General features: G+C 34.6%; 1 pseudogene; it reads right to left on the bottom strand.

The window, feature by feature from the left end:
* Positions 1–7688: 7688 nt before the first annotated feature.
* Positions 7689–21706, bottom strand: LOC113737527 (serine carboxypeptidase-like 51; annotated as a pseudogene).
* Positions 21707–24279: the final 2573 nt, after the last annotated feature.

The raw sequence follows: 24279 nt of genomic DNA, 5'->3' as shown, positions 1-24279 counted from the left end.
ATGCAACCCTAAGAAAGCGAATAACACATAATACATAAGCATGCAAAACATACCAAGCAAATAAAACAAACAAGCCCTAACTATTACATTGGGGGGGCCCTACTACAATCTAAAAAGGGAAAGAATAAAAATAAACCCATAACTATTACAACTTTGGCCTTTGAATGCCTTTCAAATAACTGAAATTGAACTAAAATAAATATCCAAAATTAAAACAAATAAAGCAAATAAATAAATAAACAAAATGAAAACATTCAAAAGGCTTGCAATTAAGTACATAAAATCATATAAGGGCACATAGGATCAATTAAAGTCAAAACAAGGGATAGAGTGTACCTCCTTTGAGTTGATGGCCTAATGAAATGAAATTACTTATTTACCTTCCAAAATCAAAAAAAAAGTCAAGGCATCACTTTAGTTAAGAAATAAATCACAAAAGATAAAAAATAAACATGAAATTGAATCAATTAAATCATGCAAGCAACCCACATTTAAGAAATTAAAAGAAGAAGGGACTTAATTGTGAAAATTAACAAAGTTTCAGGATCAAAATTAAAGAAAAATAAAGTTTAGGGGCCTATTTGCAATTAAATTAGGAACCTCTCTGAAAGAAATTAAAAGTTTTTCGGGCCATATTAGAACAAAGGGGGACTTGGGAGGTAAGAATGCAACCTTTATGAAGATTTGCATGCATGCATACGAAGAAGATTTCTGCATTTTCTATTTTCCTTCATTCTGCAACATGTGGCATTTGACAACTAATTGAACACGTCCCAGGAAAGCATCATCTTTTGATTCAAGACACAATACACAACCCATCTTGAAATGATGAAAACGTGAGCTAAACATTCTACACAAAAAAAAGAACTCTGCCACGGAACTTCTGAAATATGGATTCAGTTAGCTTCTCATTGGTTCGAAACTGCAGAAATGTTTCATTATTCACCCCAAGTTTGTTCGTGTGAAGGGGCCCAAGTAAAGTCTACCAATTCAACAGAAGAAAAACCAAAACGACTACAAGATCTTTAATTCATGTTGTTAACTTCACCCAACCACAATCATCTATACCTCAACAAATCTAATCAAATCATTCGAGCAATAAAATGCAGCAAAGCAACATGAATATTTGCAACAGATTTATTCACCTCCCTCTGGTTTTACGAATGAAAGCAAACTCAATAAGAAGACTCAGAACACTCAAAGGGGAAGGCTAGAACTATAGGAAGACAAAGCGCAAGGTAAAGAATAGGGGAACTGAGATGCCCTGGTCCCTTCAGACGACTTGATTGAAAGAAAAATTTCTCTTTTGCAAGGAAACCATTTCCATTACGCACCCCTACACCATGCTAAGAGAAATGACAAATGCAACCCAGGAATAGCAAACAAAGCCTAAAAGTTAAGCAAACCAAAAAAAAAAAAAATTCAGCACCTCAAGAGAAAAAGGAAGCTGATCGCACAGCTGCAACATGATCAAGGGTGACTCTCGGCTCCCCTAAGCTCCTATGCATTAACCTAGAAGGGACTTAATACAAGTCTTAACTTACTCCAGCATAAAAGACTTGGGACAAAGGGGAGAGGGAAGATTCAATAAAGTTCCTGAACATGAAATGCAGCAAGGCAATGAAACGGATCCATCCAACCCAACCGAAGTTCAGTAACAGCGTAAGGAAATATAAACATTTACTAACCCCTAACTCAGAACTTCGAGAAAACATTCTAAAGCCCAACACGACAACAAACAAGGTGCTAAGAATAAAATGGAAAGGAAAACAGCAAGAAAACAGCAACAAGGCACTGCCCCACGTAAACAGCTAGAAGAAAACATCAATCAGAATTGCCCAAAGTTTTATGTCATTTTTCTGGATTTAAAACCCCCATTCTAGCAAATCCTGTAGTTGTAATTTCAATTCCTTCAATTCAGCTGGAGCCATCCGATATGGTATCTTAGAGATAGGTGCTACTCTCGGAGTCACATCAATCTTAAAAGTTATTTCCCATTCCGGGGGTAGAGACTCTAACTCTTCAGGAAATACATCTGAAAAATCTTTCACTACATGCATGTCTTCTAATTTCACCTTATCACTAGGGGTGTTGATAAGAAAAGCCAGATATCCTCGATCTCCCTTACTTAACAATTTTCTAGCCCGAATCCTTGAGATAAGTGTAGATGAAACTAACCTACCCTTTACATCCAATTTCAGGGTCGGTTCTCCTAGAATACCCAATTCTACAATCTTTGTTCTACAGTCCAACTGGGTATTGTAACGGGCTAACCAATCTATCCCTAAGATCACATCATACCCTTTAATTGCTCTTTTGAATCTCTTGCAAGCTAATTTGAAGCAAGGCAAGTTAAGTAGCCAATCCTGTGCTTTTTGGAGCTGAGCCTGAAGAGAATCAAGCTCTTTTTATGCAGTGTTGAGCTACTTTTCGAGGGTCTGATTCCTCTTGGTTGCCTTCTCTAGATCAAGCATTAGCTTTTCAAAGTGGTAGGCCACCTCCATTACTGATTCATTTTCCTTTGAGGAGAAACATGGTGATTAAATTAGTAAAAATAGAAAACACTCTTCTTAAAGGGAAACTTGCTTTAAAAAAAAAAGATGAGGTTCAAAAGCTTTGGCTTCCTACCTGAGCTTAGAAAGAATAAAAGACGCCTAACAACTTGAAGTTGGAAGCCAACTCCATGAATCTCTTATCCCTTGGCAACAGTGAACTGCGAGTGAACTCGTGGACAACATATGGATACTGAGCTCGATCATTGATGAATAAAAGTAATAGGGGTCATGGATAGTGTGATATTGGCTAGGTTTCAGTGGCGTTGCATATCTGAAGTTCCATGTTAATAGTGGTGATACATGGTCTGCCTGCTGCTCAGCCGAATTAAGCCCACAATGGACTGTCTCCCTTGCATCAGAACTTCTCACAACGATCCCGCTTAGGTGCCGCCTTTTTGCCCTTAATTTCCCCCTTTACTTTGCTTGGTGTCCGTAGGGGTCTAGGTAGGAGGAGAGCTGACCTATTGAGTAAGAGAACCACCCTACTACTAGCTTGTGAAGAGTTGAGTAGAAGTCTCAAAGAATAAGAGTTGAGAGAATTATCTCACTATAAAGAAGAAAAATAAGGGTTAGAGCTCTACGTAAAGAGAGAGAGAGGAAGGAAGAGAAAGGAAAAATTACAATTCTTGTATTCCTCTTAGTGTAAATCCCAATCCCAGTCACTGGAAAGAGGATTGACCAGTCCGACTGTTGCAATTTGACTAGAGGAGAAATTCTTGGTAAGTAATTTGGCTTTAGGTCTCAAGAGTAAGTCAAAAAGCATCCATGTCTAGATCGACATGATAGGATCAGTTTTGACTTCCCCTACCTTCCAAAATTAGGAGGAAAGAAGTCGATTTTTTACAAAAAAGAATTCATTCTTTCACCTTTTAATGAAATAAAGAACTCAATAGAAATATCACGGGTGCTCTTACTAAAGTAGATTAGGTATGCTCATAATAAGGGTTAGAACTCAATAGAACCACCCAAAAATAAGGGTTAGAACTCAATAGAACCACCCAAGCTGAGAAGTCTTAAGCATATGGTATGCTCATAATAAGGAAAGAGAATAAGAAATTACACAAAGACTATAGTAGATTAGGAAGCCTATAGTGGTTTTAATGGAGTTAAAGTAAAATAATCCTAATCCTCTTGTAGGCCAAGATGTTGAAAAGGGCCATAGGAGTAGGAAGTCTTATACCCGAGAGAACCCGTTCCCTATAAATGGCAACATAGTTAGGAGAAAGTCAATTGACCCTTTTGTTAGGGCTAGTTGCTTGGGCTCCAAAGGACTCTAAGATGGAATAATTGGTAGCTAACTCGTCCATGTCCCCTTGAGAAAGAGTAAAGGAGAAATTGGGGATGTAGCTAAAGTCAATGAAGCCATGGTTAGGTAGGTAAACCTGAGCGCATGGGTCGTGACATTGGTCACTAACACTGACCTAACCTTCTCCTTACTTGGTACAAAACTTTTCTGAAGAAGCAAGTTATACAATAGGGAGCTACTCGGAAGGGTTAGCCTGCTCTACAGGATCTACTCTAAGGTTAGTAGATGGGGTTCTAAAAGTATGAGAACTCATTACTTCTATGGGTTCCAATAGTTCTGGGAGATACTTAGGACCAAATGAAGAAAAGGGCAACAATGAAGAAGAGGAAGAAGAAGAAATGATTGCTACTGTAATAATCACAGGAATCTACCTATGCTTCAATAAAGATATAGAGATATTGGAGTTATCAGAGATAAATAAATTGGAAGAGAGACTTACTGATTAAGATGTAGAAATAAGATTGCCTAAAAAAATTACAGAAGGGAGTATTCACTAGAGGAGAAAAGACAAAATTTCCTAGATAGATGGTTTTTCGAAATTGAAAACCTAGAACTGGAAGAAGAATATTGGAAGCCAAAAAGAGTAAAATAGATATGAGAAGTCTTCTATTTATAGAACGAAGATGGGGGAAGAATGTAGACTTTTTTGGACTTTGAAAATTCAATAAAGGTAGTTGCATGTAAAATTTGAAAAGGATTATGAATTTCTGGGGATGACATGATTGGTGGACACAATTTCTTAGCGAAGTGGTGCTTGGAATGTCAATTCAGGCATTGAGGAAGTAATGGTGATCTAGCTTGGCTAATGGTAGATTGCTACATATCTAGTTCATTAAAGGTAAAATTTATTCAGATAAGAATAAAATTTGACTTGAGGGCTATGCATTGCATGTATGCCATGTGGCCACCCAAACTATCCCAACTTGGTATAGATCCAGCTGATCTTGAACTCAAACCATGGGGATAGGATAAGATTTTGACTACCTGAAGATGCGGTTGATCTTAGTTTGTTAATGATAGTGACTATCTTTATCTTAAAAATGATGAAATATCATCATTTGAACTAATGTCTATCATACCAAACAAAAAGAGGTAATCTTTATCTCTTGATCTCGGTATCTCTTAATTTCTTTATCACTCTCTTGTACGAAAACCTATATATAGAAACACCTAACACCCACCTAGGAGGATATCCTTCTCCTCAAGTCAAAAACTAACTTGAATGTGGAATGACCTTGAGGGGTTGACCTCGAGACTCCTCACAAATTGGTCCTTTCCTTATAGGTTTTTTTAGAGAGTTCTGCCTTCATGTGATTGAGCTCTCGCCTTACTTATCTAGTTTAGCTCGTTGGAAGGAAATACCACTTCAACGGAAGCAAAAGATAGATAAACATGTTCCTAACAAACAGACTTGAAAATTTTGTGAGCAGAGGGATTAATTAAAGTCAAAGGCTAGGAAAGTTCGATTATACATATTACATGGGCAATTTGTCCTTAACTCCTAGTTAGCTAGCTACTTCAAGAATGGACGAAGAAAATGCGATAAATTATCTAAATAATTATAAGGGTCTTTTTTTGGTTAAGTTGTCACCTATTAAATATAGGGTAAACTACTAATAACCCTTTATGATTTTATTTATTGCCACATAACTCCCATAAAATTTCAAAATATTCACTTTACCCCTTATGATTTTAGTAAACTAAAATTTTAATTGAAAATAACCTATTTAATGTCATTATTTGAAATACCAATAGTGCCCTTACTTAAATGCTAAATCAAATGATGACTTAAACTACTTTGTATAAAACCATAAGAGAATTATGTGGATAAATGCAATAATTATAGGAGAATAAAGTGGATATTTATACAAATCATAACGTAAATGGATATTATGATTTCATGACATGCACTTTTAGAATGTGTGTGGTTTAATTGTTATAATTGATTGTGCATTCCATCCATTGTTCGCTTTACATAAAATTATAGGGGGTTATATGACTATTTTAAAATTTTAGAGGAGTCATCTAGAATTATGCAAAACTATAGGAAGGTTATATGTAATTTGCCCTTAGATATAAGAGTAAGTTTTTTTCATACTATCATTGTACTTTTTTTTACACTAGCACGTTTAAATTATCACATAACATGAATTCAAATTTGAATTCAAATCATGAACATATAGCAGACATCCATAACAACTAATGTGAAAAAATCACTACAATAGTAGTATATAAAAAGTGAATCCTAAATATAAACCCCATTCTTCATTTCCCCAGTACTTCTTTTCAGACATAAATACAAAAACCTCCTTCAACTTCTAAAAATTTCACTTGGCTCCCCTAGGGTTGGGAATATTATGCTTAACTCCTTAGCTTCCTTATCTTGAATTTCAATGCAACAAAATCGGCCATATATCCAAAAAAAATTCACATAAAATGCTAAAATGATTTTCTTTCCAAATTACCCTTGCATAATCATACATAGGGGTGCAAATGATCCACATCAAATCAAACATTTTGTTAATCGAGCCAAACTTGACATTATTTTGTGTCTTGAACTTGCTGAGCCAAGAAAAATAAGGCTCGAGCTTGATTCAGCAAAAAAATTCCTATGCTTGAGCTTGGCTCAATGAAGTTCAATTTGTGTGAGTTCGACAAACCAACTCGAGTTTGGTTTAACTCATTTTTCTAGTTTTCGAATTGGTACTGCTAGTCTAAAATTTAAACCTATGTTTAATCTCATTCAAAACCCTATTACCAACACACAATATTGCAACCTAATTTAAGAAATCCTCAATCCAACAATGAATTTAAAACAACAAATGAAGTTGTCATTCCGAAAGACAATTATACAACCATAATGAAACTGACCAAACTGTCTCAAATGTCCAACCATAAACCAACATTCAATTCAACCAAAGTCCACCAGTACAAGTTCATAAAATTGAACGGAAGGAAGTTTTGCTTTTCTTTTCTGGAAAATGGAGAAATGTATTTTTGGTTCCCAATGTTTGAACTATGAGCAAAATTAATTTCTAAAGTTTCACGCAAAACAAATGTGGCAATAAAATTTTCTTGTTTAGATAGAAGAAAAACTTGGCAAATAATCGAAATCAAATTTACATTAGTAAAAAATTTAATTTTATATTTTGTCCCTAACGTGTAGAATTTGGATGGTATGGTTAATTAGTTTTACAATACTACTTTTTTCTGTAATTTTTTCCCTCAAATCTTAATCATAGGAATTAGCCCAAGTGTTTAGGATGCATCCAGTTACATGTGTTGTGGCAAATTGAATGTAAAGAGTTATTTTGAGGCTTTTGATTCTGCTTCAATCGCAATAGTAACGGAAACGTTTTTTCTTAAGTGGGAGGTCTTGTACCCAATATCTTATATTTACAATTCCTCCCATCCTATCACCTAACGTAACCCTCCTAATGAAATGGTTTGAGTACCTCTAGTTTGTATCCCTTGACCTGATGCACCACTAGCTAATCAAATATCAAGTCTCGAATAATCCATCAAATATAAGGACATGCAAATTAAATCATGTTAAGTTCAATAACAATGGACCTCCTAACTTTATTAAATAAATTGTGCTGGATGATTTTATCAAATTTAGTAATGAAAATTCTCTTTTTTCTATAAAAGAAAATGTCATAATGACACCACAAGATGAATATACTAAAGATTAATTTTCAATTTTCTCTTAATAATTCACATTCCTGTGATAGTTCTTTCACAATCAAAAGAGACTTCTATGTTATTCTTCTGTTCATGTATCTTCAGCGTTGGTCTTTTATATTGTCTAAATTGGAAAGCCACCCCTATTCTGAAGCAGCAGGTGACTGCATGATGCTTCCTATCATCTTTAATGGCACACAGGGGTGATCAACAAAGACCTATAAAGAAATCGAAAAGGGCAAATAAAATTACAGGACATAACTCTATAAGAAAAGTTTCTTACAAATCTATTATATATTGTTAGGAAAGGGGTACAAGTACAGACACACAATATTAGATTTAGTCCAGAACAAATTTCTCTTTCTCCAAGTACCAGTTAAAAGAGAAATAAACCAAATCACCAAACAACGATGCCAATAGTAATAATAGAATGCAAGAAAAATAAAAGACACAAGACACCAAGATTTTTACGTGAAAAACTCAAATTGGGAAAAATTAGGCGATCTAGTCCAATTAAAACTCTCCACTATTACAATAATAGAAATACACAAGTCTATCTAAAACATATCAACCAAGTCAAATCACTACAAAATCACCCCCAAAAACTACAACTGTCAAAGAAGTGGGTTTGGAAAAATACTACTAAACGAAAAGAAAATCCGAAATCTGAATAGGTAGATAAGTAGGGATTGATGAGAGGATCATATATGTAAAATTTCACCTCAATTGGGTTTTGAATCACTCTCCAATCAAAACTTTGAAGTTTCTCTCTCTCTAGTTTCTTCACCCTTTCTCTCTTCGTTTTTTCTCCAAAGACAAAAGTGACGGCAAACTTTTTTTTTTCTTCACAAGAATGAAAACCTATGATTTGTTTTTGTGGTTTGGCCCAAAAATTCAACAATTTCCCTCTCCAACTCATTTGAGAGTATAGTCAAACCTACTTCCTATCTAAAAAACAAGATTTTCTCCTTAGGTAATACCTTGATCAACATGTTAGCACCATTATCATTTATATGAATCTTCTCAAGTGTCAACAACTTGTTATCCATTACTTTTCGAATCCAATGATATCTCACATTAATGTGTTTGTACCAAGAGTGAAATGTTGAGTTCTTATACAAATGAATAGCGCTCTGACTGTTACCGTAAAGACTATACTTCTCTTGTTTCATACCTAACTCTTGAAGGAATTTTTGCAATCAAAGAGTCTTCTTGCATATTTCAGTGGTTGCGATATACTCTGCCTCTATACTGGAAAGAGCGATACATTTCTGTAATTTATTTTGCCCTGACACTGTTCCCCTTACAAAAATCATCAAGTACCCAAATGTGGATTTTCTATTATCAAGATCACTTGCTATATCTGCATCGATGTACCCATCTAGCATAATTTTACCATTGTCGAAATACAAACACAATTTGGAAGTTCTCTTAAAATATCTGAGAATTTATTTGATAGCATTCCAATGCTCATTGCTAGGATTAGAGAGATACCGACTAACTACTCCAACTGCATGAGCAACTGCTTGATGTTCAAATTAAAATGACCCGTAAGTAGAGTTGAGACTTACTTAACCTTGCTCATGTTAAACCTGTTGAATACTTTCTCAATGTATTTTCTTGAGACAACCAAAACTTTTCATTTTGCCCATCTCGTGAGATTTTCATCTCTAGTATCTGTTTAACCGAACCCAAATCCTTCATTACAAAGGATTTACTTAACTCCTTTTTCAACCTATCAATTTTTATAGTATTATGGCTAACAATCAACATGTCATCAACATACAGCAAGAGAATAATAAAATCACCATCTGAAAAATTTTTCACATAAATACAGTGATCAAATGTAGTCCTGTGGTACTCATGGTCTGTCATGAAGGAGTCAAACTTCTTGTATCATTGTCTCAGTGTCTGTTTTAGCCTATACAAGTTGTTCTTGAGGCGACATATAAGATTTTCCTTTCCACTTTCTTTAAACCCCTCTGGCTATTCCATGTAGATCTCCTCTTCCAAATCACCATGCAGGAAGGCTATTTTCACATCAAGTTATTCAATCTCTAAATTTAAATTGGTTGCAATACCCAGAACAATTTGAATTGACGACATCTTTACAACAGGAGAGAAAGTTTTTTCAAAATCTATACCCTTCTTTTGACTAAATCCCTTCACAACCAAAATTTCTTTGTACTTTGGTTGTGAGCTATACTCTTGAGTCGTCAACTTGTAGATCTATTTGTTTTTCAGAACTCTCTTGTCCTTAGGCAATATCACTAACTTATAAGTGTGATTCTCATGCAAGGATACCATCTCCTCTTGCATGGCTCGCAATCAATTTTCTTTGTTCTCATGCTCTAGAACCTCACAGTAGGACTCTGGCTCTCCTCCATCTGTCAATAACACATATTCATGGGGATTATATCTGTTAGAAGATCTCCTCTCTCTAGTAGATCTCCTAAACTCATCTTGTGGTGGAGGTGGTGGAGTAGGTGACGCCTCATGCTCAGGTTCATTGGCAGCAGGATTTTACCATCATTAACATCCTCTTTCTACTCTGTCTCAACTCTCCCTTGAACTAGAACTAGATTTGGATCTAGATTTGAACTAGCAGAAATGTCATATAAGGATTTTGGATTGTCACCTTTATCAATGTTTTTAATGGTTTGATCTTCAAAGAAAACAATATCTTTGCTCCTACTCACATTCTTATCAATAGGATTATACAACCTATAGCCAAAATCTTCATGTCCATAACTCAAAAAAATACACTGTTTTGATTTTACATCAAGTTTTGACCTCTCATTTTTAGGAATATGAACAAATGTCCGGCAACTAAAAACTCTCAAGTACTTAAAAGATACATCTTTTTCCATCCATATTTTCTCTGGGATATCACCATCTAAAGGAATTAATGGAGAAAAATTAATTAAATCAACTGCAGTCCTCATTGCCTCACTTCAAAAGGATTTTGGCAACTTAGAATTAGAGAGCATACATCTAACCCGCTCAGTGATGGATCTATTCATCCTCTTTGCTACTCCATTCTCTTGATGAGTTTTTAGTATAGTTTTCTCCAATCTGATCTCACGGGACTTGTGATCGATTTCAAATGGTCCTCTGTACTCACCACCATTATCAGTACGTACACACTTTAACTGCTTACTAGTTTCTCTTTCAATTTTGTTATGAAAATCTTTAAATACATCCAAAACCTGATCTTTGGATTTCAAAGCAAAACACCAAACCTTTTTAGCAAAATTAGCAATAAAACTTATAAAATAAACAGCACCATCAAGAGACTTATCTTTCATATAGTAAATATCAGTGTGCACCAATTCTAATGGATTCAATTTTCTACTTCGAGAAAAATTTTAAAATACAACTCTTTGTTGTTTTCCATAAATGCAATCAACACAAGATTTAAGTGCAGTACCTCTAACTTCAAGTAGAAACTATTTGCGAACAAGTGTTTGAATTCCCTTTTCACCAATGTGCCCAAGTCGCCTATGCCAAAAATCAATTGATGAATCAAGAATTGCATTCATTTCTCTCTTCCCCAACTTGGCTTCCATCAAGTAGAGGGTACTCTGCTTCTTTCCTCTAGCAATAACAAGATTCTCTTTGCTGAGTTTTTATTTGCCTCCACCTTGCAAGTTATGATAACCCTCATCGTCAAGTTTTCTTTTAGAAATAAGATTAAGACGAATATCATGGACATGTCGAGCATTTCTTAATATCAGCTGACATCCGACATCTGTATCTAAATATATGTCTCCTATGTCAGCAACTTTGCATGAGATCTCATTTCCTATTCTAATGTATCCAAAATATTCTTCGGTGTAAATTGAGAAGAAATGCCTGTGAGCAGTAATATGGTAGGATGCACTCGAATCAATTACCCTATCACTGTCATAATGAATAATATTCACCTGACTATCATCATAGAACACAAACATATCATTATGAGCTACCACAACTACTATAGTCTCTTTATCACCTTTCTCTTTCCTCTTACCCTTTTTCTCAGCTTGTTCCCATTTTAAAATTTTGCATTCTTTCATATAATGCCCATTTTTTTTTTACAATAATTGCATGCAATATTTTTTCGTGACTCAGACTTGCATTTGGATTTGTCATTCTTGTTGTAGGGTCCTTTACTTTTGCTCCTCCCTCTTCTTTCTTTTTTTTTTTCTGTCATCAGGGCCTGTGACTCATAGACAATTTCTTATTCCTTCCTCCTGAACTCTTCATTCATCACAGCCTCCTTTGCAATAGCCATGATCAACACATCATTCGGAACTGAATTGCTGACAGAGACCATCATGGTTTTTCAACTATTCGATAGTGAATTGAATAATAATAGAGCCTACACTTCATCATCCAAATTCAAATTTAACGTAGTTGCCTGGTTTACCAATTTCTAAAAATTACTCAAATATTCAGTCGTATCTTTCCCATTTTTATATCTCATTCTAGTAATCTGTTTCAGACAACTAGTTTTGTTCAAACTGGTCTTTCGTTCATACATACTCTCAAGCTTTTTTCATAACATATCAACTCTGGTGTCATTAGCAAATACTCTGACTAATTCATTTTCTAGTATTACCAACAGTTTTTCTGTGCATAACAACCTATTTTTTATCACTCATATCACTTGGTCTACCCTTATACCATAAAACAGGTTCTAACAAATCTCTACAATACAGTTAGCTTTTCATTCTAGACTTTCAAATCGAATAATTATTAGCATCTAATTTTGTCATGCAACCACTATCCGAATCATCCATTTTTAACTAGTATGAAAAAACAACCTAACCTGACTGCTCTGATACTACTTTTTTGGGAAAGGAGTACGGTACAGGCACACATTATTAAAATTAACCCAGAACAAATTTCTTTTTTCCCAAGTACCAATTAAAATATGAATAAATCAAATCACCAAGCAACGATGCCAGCAGTAATAATAGAATGCAAGAAAAATAAAAGACACAGGACACCAAGATTTTTACGTGCAAAATCCAAATTGAAAAAAATCACGGGACCTAGCCAAGTCAAAAATCTCCACTATCACAATAATGGGAATACACAGGTCTATCTGAAACATCCAGATGACAATAATATTGCCAATATCAACCAAGTCAAATCGCTACAAAATCACTCCCAAAAACTACAATTGTCAAAGAAGTGAGTTTGAAAAAGTATTACCAAACAAAAAGAAAATCCAAAATTTGAATAGGTAGATGAGTAGGGCTTGATGAGAGGATCGCGTGTGTAAAATTTCATCTCAATTGGATTTTGAATCACCCTCCAATCAAGACTTTGAAGTTTCTCTTTCTCTAGCTTCTTCACTCTTTCTCTCTCTTCGTTTTTCCTCCAAAGGCAAAAGTGATGGCTGACTTTTTTCCTTCTTCACAAGAATGAAAACCTAAGGTTTGTTTTTGTAGTTTGTCCCATAAATAAGCTGGCCCACGAATCCAACACATATATATATATATATTTATATTCATTTAGCAAGAACATATTCAAAGTAAATCTCAATGTCCATTTTGGTAGCCATTCCCATGTCTGTAACCAATAAATAATTTCAAGAAATAATTCGTGCGGGAAATTTCTATCACAAAGATGTCCCACAATTTTCTTTTGTTCTTAAACGTCTCGTATTCCATAAGGGTCTGATAGATTTACCAATAAATGCCAGGCGTAATCTACCATAGTTTGGTGGTTTTTTTTTAAAAAAAAATAGCTTGGCAGTTATTGCTTTGGCAGCAGGACCAATTTCATCTTTGTATCATCATATAAAGTTCCAATATAAGTCTGGCAATTACTACTTTTGTCACTTTTTGGCAATCCAACTTTTAATAAAAGTGGTCTGATACTGATAATTGTTTAAACTTTCTCAACTTTATTCTCCTGAAGTAAAACCTGAATTGGCAACATCTTCCACAAAAAGATAATGAATAAAAGTAGAAAAAAAAGCAAAAATTATGTATTAACTTTTTGGACTTGACAAATATTTTGGGATGTGAAAAAAAAGGGAAGTGACATTTCCCATAGAATGGAGGAAGTATTATTTTTTCTTTTACATGGGTGGTTTCTTAGACATCGATCAAATTGTGAAAACTATTGGGATAATAGGGACCAGGAACAAGTTCTGTTGAAATTTTGGTGTAATTGTCCGATTTTGTACTTTCTACATAATATGGTATACTTTTATATAACTTTGTTGTATTCAAAATTTATTCATATACATCAATTCAACACATAAATATAAGGGTTAATCACATTTTATCCTCTTAAAAAATACCCCATTTTTCAGTTTACCCCCTAACCTTTAATTTTGCTTACTTAACCCCATTTAGGATAAAATTGCCCTTACATTATTTTGACTTTTCATTTATCTTGTTTTTCTTTCTTTTATTTCTTTTTCTCTTTCTTCTTTATTTAATTCTTCCTCTTTCCCACAAAAATTTTCATGTTAATGATTGAAATTAAAAAAGAGGAATTGCAGAGATCTATCTTCTCCTTGAATGATTAAAAAAAATATCCAAATCACTTTCCTAAAATATAATTTTTTTAGCCTTTCAATTCTTTTAATTTTGGATTTTCCTCTTTCCTTTCTAGTTTCTTATTTTACTCCCAAGAAAATATCTTAAGATGAAATTGTGACCTGATTAATAATCATCAATTGAAATTTGTGGCACGTGGCATCACACAAAAAATCAAAATTAGTTTTTGATACCTTTTAAACCTTCACCTAGAAATATGCAATTACAAACTCAAAATAAAATTTTTTGTTTGAAATGAAATTTCTATTGGGAAGGATGAAACAGAGAAGAAAGAGAAAAAGAAATAAAAGAAAGGAAAATAATTTCATCTTATGATATTTTCTTGAGAATAAAATGAGAAACTAGAAAGGAAAGAGAAAAATCCAAAATTAAAAGAATTGAAAGGCTAAAAAAATTATATTTTGGGAAAGTGATTTGAATATTTTTTTAATCATTGAAGGAGAAAATAGATCTCTGCAATTCATCTTTTTTAATTTCAATCATTAAGGTAAAAATTTTTGTAGAAAAGAGGAAGAATTAAATAAAAAAGAAAGAGAAAAAGAAATAAAAGAAAGGAAAACAAGGTAAATGAAAAGTCAAAATAATACAAGGGCAATTTTGTTCTAAAGGGGGTTAAGTGAGCAAAATTAAAAGTTAGGGGGTAAACTGAGAAATGAGTTATTTTTTAAGGGGATAAAATGTAATTAACCCTAAATATAATCGTGTCAATTAATATACACTAAATTATGAAAAAAGTACAATAACCATGCCTAACTGTGACGTAACTCAATCGTATTTGTTCCAATTCTGGGATAATAGTGTGCCTTGTCTTCTTAATCTTGCCAAGTAGGCAAGAGTGACAGTAATTTAGACCAATAAAAGAAATACAGCAGAATATGACAATAGTTAGTTGGCTTACAAAGCGGCTGTCATTAAGAATCCAGTAGAAATGTAAATTTCTGTATGATTTGGTGAAAGCCTTTACACTCCTATCACCTTCACAATAGAGAGGCGTTCTATCCTTGTTCAAGAAATTTTTCATCCCATTCCACCTGTTAAAATAGGCAAAAGATTATTGATTAGGGTAATAGGGTGTTTTTATTTTGTACATTTTTCTTCTTAGGAGGTGAATTTAGGTGCTTATTTACTTGTGGGATTCTTTTTTCTTACTTGAGCTTATCAAGCCATGCGTTTGTTCTCTTGGTTGCACACATGAGATCAAATTACGAGCAATAGTAAAATAACACTTTGATTGAACTATTTAGCCAAAAAGAAAAATACAAGGAGAGAGTGAAATTCATAGCGTGGATAATAAAAAATCCCAGGTCAAGTTTATCTACTAGAAGTCACAATTTTTTGTGACCACAAAAAAAATGTTTCAACTTGATTAAGGCCATGTCAGTGTATCAAATTTATACTAATTATGACTGCTTCAAAATCCCATCCAACTTGACTACCATTATTTTGTTCCATTATTCACGCTGTTGTATTGCAGCCAATAATCTACGATGTCTATATTATTTTTATCAGCAAATTCAATAAACAATTACTTTGCGGTGGAATCATAGCACAATCAGAAAGAGAAAGTCCTATGAAGTTTTTCTTGGATATCTACAAATATCTATTCTTCCATGAATCTTAAAATAGTATTTTTTTTTCAAATTTTTTTGGAGAACATTCTAAGCATAAAGATTTAGATTTCTTTTGCTTAGAGTTGCATAATCTTACTTGTCCATTGGAGATAGTCACATTTACTCCTTTTGTTAGAAGTTCATCTACCTGCAAAAAAGTAGTTGGAAAAATGCTTTAGAATTGACTGCATATAATTGGATAAGCTGGTCTCATTTCAATTGAGATGTGTAACAAAATGCTAATCCAGAAAGTCAATAAACATTCTTGGTATAGTTCAAACCAAAACGTCTGAAGTTCTTAAACTTTTATAATTAACTACTAACAAAAAAAATCTGATTTAGTTACCTCACTAATCCTTGGCCTCATGAAATCACCTTTCAGGGCTTCAAAAACAGGACCGGATTGCCCTCCCCATCTGTTGATTCCATTATTAGTCGTTGAATGACAATTAAGTGATGAACTCAAAAGAAGTCTGAAATTTTTCTAAGAAGAAAAATTTACATAACATTTGGTGGTATAATCTTCAATTTCTTTTTAATTTTACCATTCATAAATGCATAAAGATCACCATCGCCTCTAGGAGAGGACCTTTTTACTGCAATACGTTGTTTTAGTTCTGAAGTAGCTAACAACGATAAAGGGTCGTCCACTGCAAATGAGAGGAAATTGTTTGAAGTTTTGTATTTATCCACAAAAGAAATCATCAAGCACAAACTATGAGACCCTGGAAAATTAGGTTATATTTATTTATTTCTTTGAGTGCATTTTCTTTACTTTAAATTATTGCCTTAATTTCCTTGACATTTTTATAAGTGAGTAATGTTTTAAAATCATTTTCTTGGTATAAGTTAGTACACGTTAAGTTTGAAGTGCATTATGGATGTGGGACCTGCTAGTGCGGTTAGTGCAGTAAAATTTTGACTACTAGGTGAAGTCTTGCATAAAAGGACATTAGTTTACAAGGTGTTAGGGAATAATTAGAGGTTAGATAGATAAACTAACCATTGGAAGACAAGAGAATGAGATCAAAACCCTAAAGAGCCAAGTGTCGCGAAACCATTGGATGTTGGACTTTGACCATGTCTTCTTAACTTTTCTAAAATCAAATTTGACCAAAAATTGTCTTCATTTTTCACTAGCTTGGCCGAAATTTTGAGAGGGAGAAACCAAGAGAAAAGTTCATCTTCCACCTCAACTGCTAGCTTGAATCTTGAGTTTCAGTCCACAAGCTTGCAAAATACTCCATAAAAGTGGTTCACTATGGAAGATTAAGGGCTTGAGTGGAGAGATTTTTGGAGGAAAAGCACTAAGCTTCCATCTATCTTGGAGTTACAAGGTATTTATGGCAAGAAACTCTCTCTACTTCAAATATTTGTCAATTAGCGGTTTAGGGTTTCAACTTTGGTAGTTTTATAAGAAATATTATGATTTGAATTGATGTTCTGGAAAAATTCAGTTTTTATGGTGAATTTTCTGCCCACACATGATGGTTAAGTGTTGGCCATGGTTTGGTAGCTTTGCTATGTGAAATAGCTAGTTTTTATGTGTTAGTTTAACTTGCCTAAAGGAAATTTCAGCTTGTATGCATAAATTTCAGCTTAGGGTTTCATTTTCTAGGTTGAGTAGGTGATGGTTATATGCTTGATTTAATGAGTTTTTGGCTTGGTATGTATATGATTGAGTTGAGGCTGTTTTGTGGTAAGAATGAAGCCTTAAATTGGCTGGAAAAAGTAGTAAACACAAAGGGGGTTCTGTTGAAAATTTTGTTCTCAGGAACCCGTGGGCATCCTTAGGAAATCTACTATATCTTGTTGTAGGAATATTAGAATTGAGTTCTGTTTGTTGTATTTGAAACTAGATTCAGAATACTATCAACTGAGAAAATTTCATCCTTTTTCTCAATTCTTATGAATATCTATGATTTTTCAAAGTTGGCCAAAATTGCATCACTGTTCTGTCTTTTACTGGATGAAGCAGCAATTTGTGGCTCGAATTTGACTGACTTGTGGTATGAATCTTACAAAAGTGTATTCTGAGAAATTGTAACTGTTTGAGTCTATTTTCCGACAATATAAATTTTAAAAATTTTGGACTTAAGACGCTTAAGATATGATTTTTCAAATTGTGTTGCATAAAGCTAAGAAATTCTATTCCCTTAGAACCATTTGTACTTTCATTTTTCACTTTAAGTTTGGAGTTGGTCAATCGTTTTGGGTATGGTTTATGAGTGGAATTGAGGTTTAAGAGAAAGGAAATGAAGTCTTAGAAATCTTAATTTCTTCATGTATTTTGACTTTGTATTGCACGTCTTTTGATATAGTATATAATCACAGGATTTGAGAGAGTTCAAGAGGATGAACCAGGGATAAAGTGAAGGGTTGCATTTGATTGGTGACTGTTCCAAGTACATGAAAATATTTACGTGGAATGTCTCCTTGATTGAATGATATGTTTACTTGGTTAAAGTAGTTGTTCTTGAACTGATAATCTTTGGGACGAGGATGTACTTTATCATACTCGATCCTATGTAGTTCACTTTGTGATATTGATAGGAAAAGAATTGCTTTGCTTGCACTTGACTTGTTGGTCACTCGAGTGGTTATTCTCTTGACTTACGTGTTACATGCTCATTGTTGTTAGACAATTCTAGGTACTTGATTTCTCGTCTCATAGGTAAGTGCGTATTTTATTGCACTTGACCTATCTCAACTGAACTTGTGATATTTTGTTAAAACATGTGTTAGCCGTTTGTTACAACTTTCGGCCACTTTCTGGCCGGATTGCCAGCTGGATTTGAGGCAGTGAGCTTCAAACTTTTTAAGTTTTCCCCTAAAAATCCGGCCAAAACCTGGCCGGATTGGTGGCCAGATTTACTGAGAGAATTTTTTATTTCTGTAGCTTCCTTCCAGTTTTCTTGTTTGATTAGAGTTCTTAATCACCTGATTTCAATTGTTTGGATTTGAAATATTTGATATGCTTGGAAACATGCTATGCTGAACTTATTTGTGATTTGAACTTGTGTAGGCGAGGATGCTCTTATATACACTCAATTAACTTGATATAACTAAACACTTGATATCCCCTTCATACATGAACAAGTAACTTGATTTGTATATGACCTGTACTTGTGCTTGTGCTTGTGCTTTACCTGTAAGTGCTGAGTGGCTGTACGTACCACACTCCATCCGAGTGGGATGTACCTCTCATCCCATCTCAGTACCTCTGTTCTGTTTTATCGAGTGGAGTGTTATCTTCTTGACTATTGGTATGCTCGAATAATACCATCTCTGTTTATTTCTGAATATGGAGGGTAAGTGACAACTAACGTCTCCAATCTGAATATCTGGGACTATAAGTCCAACCTAAGGCTAGTTGGTCGAATCGAGCTAGCAAGGGTTTGGTCGATGAGATTGACAAACCTTAGGTACTCCTGTGGTGTTCGGGCCAGGAAAGGGGGTTGATAGGTGGACGGAATTGGTGTAAAGTGAAGATCTACGGACGTTATACTTCCATGGTTGACGGAGAGTCAACGGATCTTGATCAAGCTACTGTAGAACTTTGCTCCGAAGAGCAACTTGTATCCTTGACATGAATGTGTTTCTTACTATACCCTTTTGCATGTTTTATCTAGCTACTTGCTTAGCTATATACTGAGTCATGATCCATTCATGTTTCACTTGTTTCTCGATGTCTAGATATGCTATCTTGTCTTGTATTTTACCTATTTAATTACTTGAAACCTCACTGGATTTTTAGCTCATTCCACGCCATTTGTTTTCCTTACAGGGATGAGAACTTGAGAGATTGAATTGAGGAAGGTCTTGATTTCTTCTAAATTTGTTAGTTGCTCGTGTGAGCATTGCATAGGTGTTTAGCCGACTTGTTTGGTTTGATTTTTAGCAAGTTTGATTCTTTGGATGTATTATAGACTGTATGAACATTGGAGGTCCATGAATGTATCTATATTGATGGTTGTAATAAATATCGTTGTATTTTGAGGTTCTATTTATAAATTTTCATGAATTGTGACTGAGTCCTGGCGAGAGTTGGGCAGGCGATCCGCCAAATCCTTGGGTACGCCATAGGGGGAGGTGGGGCTATCACACAAACACACCGATTTGTTGTTATTAACATAAGTTCAATTAGACTATGCAAAAATTCATACCATATTGTTATTGTAATCGGTAATTAGATCTTCCAATTTGTTCCATGTGTCTATGGCCTCTGCAAACGTACCTACTGCTATTTGCTTGTTAATTTGATTAGCCATCCTGCATTGAACAATACAAGCTTCTTAGGCAACTTAAAATTTTTGAGCTCGATTAGATCAAACAAGTGGGGTTGCTAAATTCACACAAGTTCCAATAGTAAAAAACATATTTCATTGATGCATTTAAGGCTTGGATTTAGGATGGTACCATCTTTAGGTGTAAAACTTGATACCTGATTGAGTTCTGGAAACCATTGTTGTCAAGAAACGAGATGTCTTTCAAAAGAGGAACCCATGAAAACTGTATTTTGGTCACCAGAACTCAATTCACCTCTTCCAACTAAGTAATCATGAGATGAATGAAGAACAGAAACTACATACGATAAAATCTCTGGTGAAATCCAACTATCCCCCGATGCAACTCCTATGCAAAAAAGGTAAGAGCTAGCTCAAGAGTTTAGGATTGAAGAGAAACTAAGATTTTAGTTTTAAGAATGAAAAACGAATTGTTACCTCTGAGATTCAGCTTCAGCTTCCCAGCCTCAATAGCTTTTAAAGCAGATAAAGCCAGAGTAATGGCAAATTTGCCTCCATAAGACTCAGCCACAATATATAGAGGACTCTTTTGGAGGGTCTCATTCCTATTGAAAAAATCAATCAAGAATTTAGTTCCATCCTTTACAGCCTCCACATCAGTCTTCATAAATAATGTGGTGTTTTTAACGTTTTCCACAAAACTGTAGCATGTTTCAACTGGATAATCCTATTTAGATTGCAAACAGGCGAAAATAAATTTAGATAAGGAGATACAAGAAACAAACCTGTAGGAAAATCCCATTTCAGTGTGAAAACTAGTATGGATGCTGATGTGATTATTCACCAACATTATGCAACCTAGTACCAACCACAAACAAAAGATCAGCTTTCTGCAACTATGTCAAATTTTTTTTGGCTTTAGAAACATGTCTAGAGGCCCAAATTCTTCAAAATTATCAAATCCAACTCATGAAGCACCCTTCATAAACAAAATACAGTTGATTGTATGAACAAGCAATAAAGATTGAAACTTGAGAGAATCCCATGAGAATTCTGATACTCACGGTCCGCCCTGCAGGCAAAGAATAATTGGCCAAGGCTTTTCTAGATCTTGAATCCTGTTTGGACTTCTGTAGTACCACCATGGTTCGCCATCACGGGTTGCGGTCGCGTTATGGTCTCGGTTGTTCCGCAACCGTCGCGACATATCAGTTGAATATCGGGTGATATGCACATTATAGCACAAGAAAGTTTCCCAAAATTTCGAAAAGATTACTAAAAATAGAAAATATTAAAAAGACATAATTTAAAAAAATATCCCAGTTGACTCCGAGTTGATTCGGATATATCGGCCGATATCATGCATCACGGATTCGAATCGGCCAATATTGATCGAGTCAGAGCGAGTCGGCATGGATATAGTAATATTCGCGATTCACAGATTGGTATCGTATCGGTCCCCTCCGTTCCTGTTACGACTCGGCCAATATGTATTAGTATCGTTTGATATGGCGAACCATGAGTACCACCAGAACATGTGAGCCACTGAAACAAACACAAGAACTCAATATCAGCATTGACAAGTGATCCTTTTAATTGGCATTTAAAACATCAGAAACATACTTGGTCTGACTTGAACATATCCCCACGCTTCTGATCCATCTTGACTTCCAACTACTATGGCTCTTCCCACCTGAAATAATAGAACCATAAGAAGAGAAACAACGTGTGACCTTTCCATTTCGGACACAAAAGATAGATAAAATTAATCCTGACAAACAAACTTTGCAAATTTGTGTGCAAGGATTAAAGAAAGTCGAAGGCTCGGAAAGTTTGATTAGATATATTACATGGGCGATTTGTCCTAGATGCCTAGTTACCCGTTGGATTTGGCTCCTTCCATCACACACACACACACACCCACCCAACACCTTTTCCATTTCCCTAAATATGCTTTTGGATATTCTGACACTTGTCCTTACAGTATTTAGAGGGATAAGATTTATTTTCTTAACATTAGTTAACTGACTTCAATACATCCAAATTAGTAGAAGCAAAATTCTAGGCCTTCCTTTCTATATTCATCTAATCAGCTTCTTCATTTTACCGCTCCACTGTAGAAGATCCCTAAACATTATCAGTTCTTCCAAATTCTAAAACTGAATAGTAAAATTCAGTTTCACTACCTCCCTTTTGAAAATGTAAAAATTTTTATATGTCCAATTAGCATATGTTGTGCTTCAAGAAAAAGTTAATATGCATTAGACAATTATATAATTAGAATATCTTGTCCTTTTGGAACTTATTCTAGTGACTCAAGTTCTAAAATCATAAATCGATTACATAAGCAAGAAAACCAACGATGAAATAAGATAAAAAGATGAGAATGATATGATTAATTGTTAGAAAATTGGTTTAATTTCTTTTAGACAAATTTCTTGTTTTGTGTGGAAGTAACTAGTTTTCCAATTGATTTTAGTTACTTGAAATAGTAGCCAAGAAATTTTCTATTTTGTTTAGAATTAGAAGTTATTTCTTATTCTGTATAAGTCTAGGTATTAGAATTGGTTTTCTGTTGTTATTTGAGTGTTGGCCAAATAATATTCCCTATAAATAGGTGGGTTAGCATACTACAAAGAGACACACAAGGAGCACACAAGAGGCAACATATAGTCTTATACATGGGGTGAGAAAGGGTTCTTCAAAGATGAGAGATGGTATGCAAGGGTTGGATTTGGGTTCAAGTTATAATCTTGTGTAGGGTTTTCCTCTCATAATAAAGAACGAGTTTCTCTCTGTGGACGTAGGCTCAATGGTGGAGTCGAACCATGCTAAATATTGTGTGTCATTTATCTTTCATACTTGTGACTTATTTGTCATTAAATTATTGTATACTTAATGTTTCAATAGTTGTGTGTTCCGCGCTTGAATCCTAACAAGTAGTATCAGAGTTTGGTTGTGAGATTGGATTGCTCACAAGCACTTAGATCCCAACAAACTGAATGGTTGGATCAAGAGTTTGGATCTTGGTTAACTATTGAGATCAAGTGAATTTATAATTGTTACTAATTGGACAATTTAATGAGTGATATCCTTGTTTCAATTACTTGACAAAAAAAAATGATGGTGAAGGATAGGAAGTCGAAATGCATGGAGGCACTTAACGGTGAATTTAGCCAGGTGATTCAAGGGTAAAGAAAAAGATAGAGTCTAATTTTGATTTTGGACATGAATCGGTAGAGATTTTCTCACACCTCCAACGGTTGATACTGCGTTCCAGTGGATTTTAAAATTTGGTTATGTTCTTTGCGTGGTGTGGTATGTCCCAGAGAAACAAAGAAGTCTCTGATAGTTCTTTGTGTGGTGTGATGTGGTACATCCCAGAAGACTTTGACAGTTACGATTTTTTCGTTTTTGGTGAAGTATTGAAAATCACACATGGCGTGACAGTCCTGAGCATGAAAAGAAATATGGTAATTTTATCAATTGATTGCCTTAATGATTAGGGTTAGAACTCACAGAAGGAGATCTCGGATTATAAGTAGTGGTGAGAAAAAATCCTGTAAACAAAGATGGTGAATTGAGGTACTTTCTCACGAGTCAACTGGAAGGTAGACTTGGGATAACTATACATGTTCATTTGCCGATTGAATCAATTTGGTGCCAGGACTGTATTGATTCGGGTGTATAGTTTGGTACCATATTATTTAGTAGTTGAAGGCAAATGGTTGTTAAAAGAAATTTTCGCCAAGGTGGACATTTGTTAAGAAATTGACTTAATTTCTTTAGGCAAGTTTCTTGTTTTGTGTGGAAGTAACTAGTTTTCTAATTGGTTTTAGTTACTTGAAGTAGTAGCCAAGAAATTTCGTATTTTGTTTAAGATTAGAAGTTATTTCCTATTCTGTATAAGTCTAAGAATTAGAATTAGTTTCCTGTTGTTATTTGGGTTTTGGCCAAATAATGTTCCTTATAAATAGGTGGATTGACATACTACAAAGAGACACACAAGGGGGCACACAAGAGGCAACATGTAGTCTTATCCATGGGGTCAGATAGGGTTCATGAGAAATAAGAGATGGTATACAATGGTTGGATTTGGGTTTAAATTATATTCTTGTGTAAGATTTTCCTTTCATAATAAAGAATGGGTTTATCTGTGATGCCCCCACTTCTCCTATGGGCGAATCCAAGGGTATCCGTGGGGTGCCTGTCTAACTCTCGCCAAGACTCGAGACAATTCTAATTCAAACTTAAGGTCTAATACTAACAATGAAAATCGGAATAAAAGTACGAAGTCATTTCCATACTTAAATA

Source organism: Coffea arabica, chromosome 1c (genome assembly GCF_036785885.1).
Source record: "Coffea arabica cultivar ET-39 chromosome 1c, Coffea Arabica ET-39 HiFi, whole genome shotgun sequence".
Taxonomy (NCBI): Eukaryota; Viridiplantae; Streptophyta; class Magnoliopsida; order Gentianales; family Rubiaceae; genus Coffea; species Coffea arabica.
The sequence above is the reverse complement of the archived record's forward strand: the minus strand, read 5'-3'. Positions and strand labels throughout refer to the sequence as shown.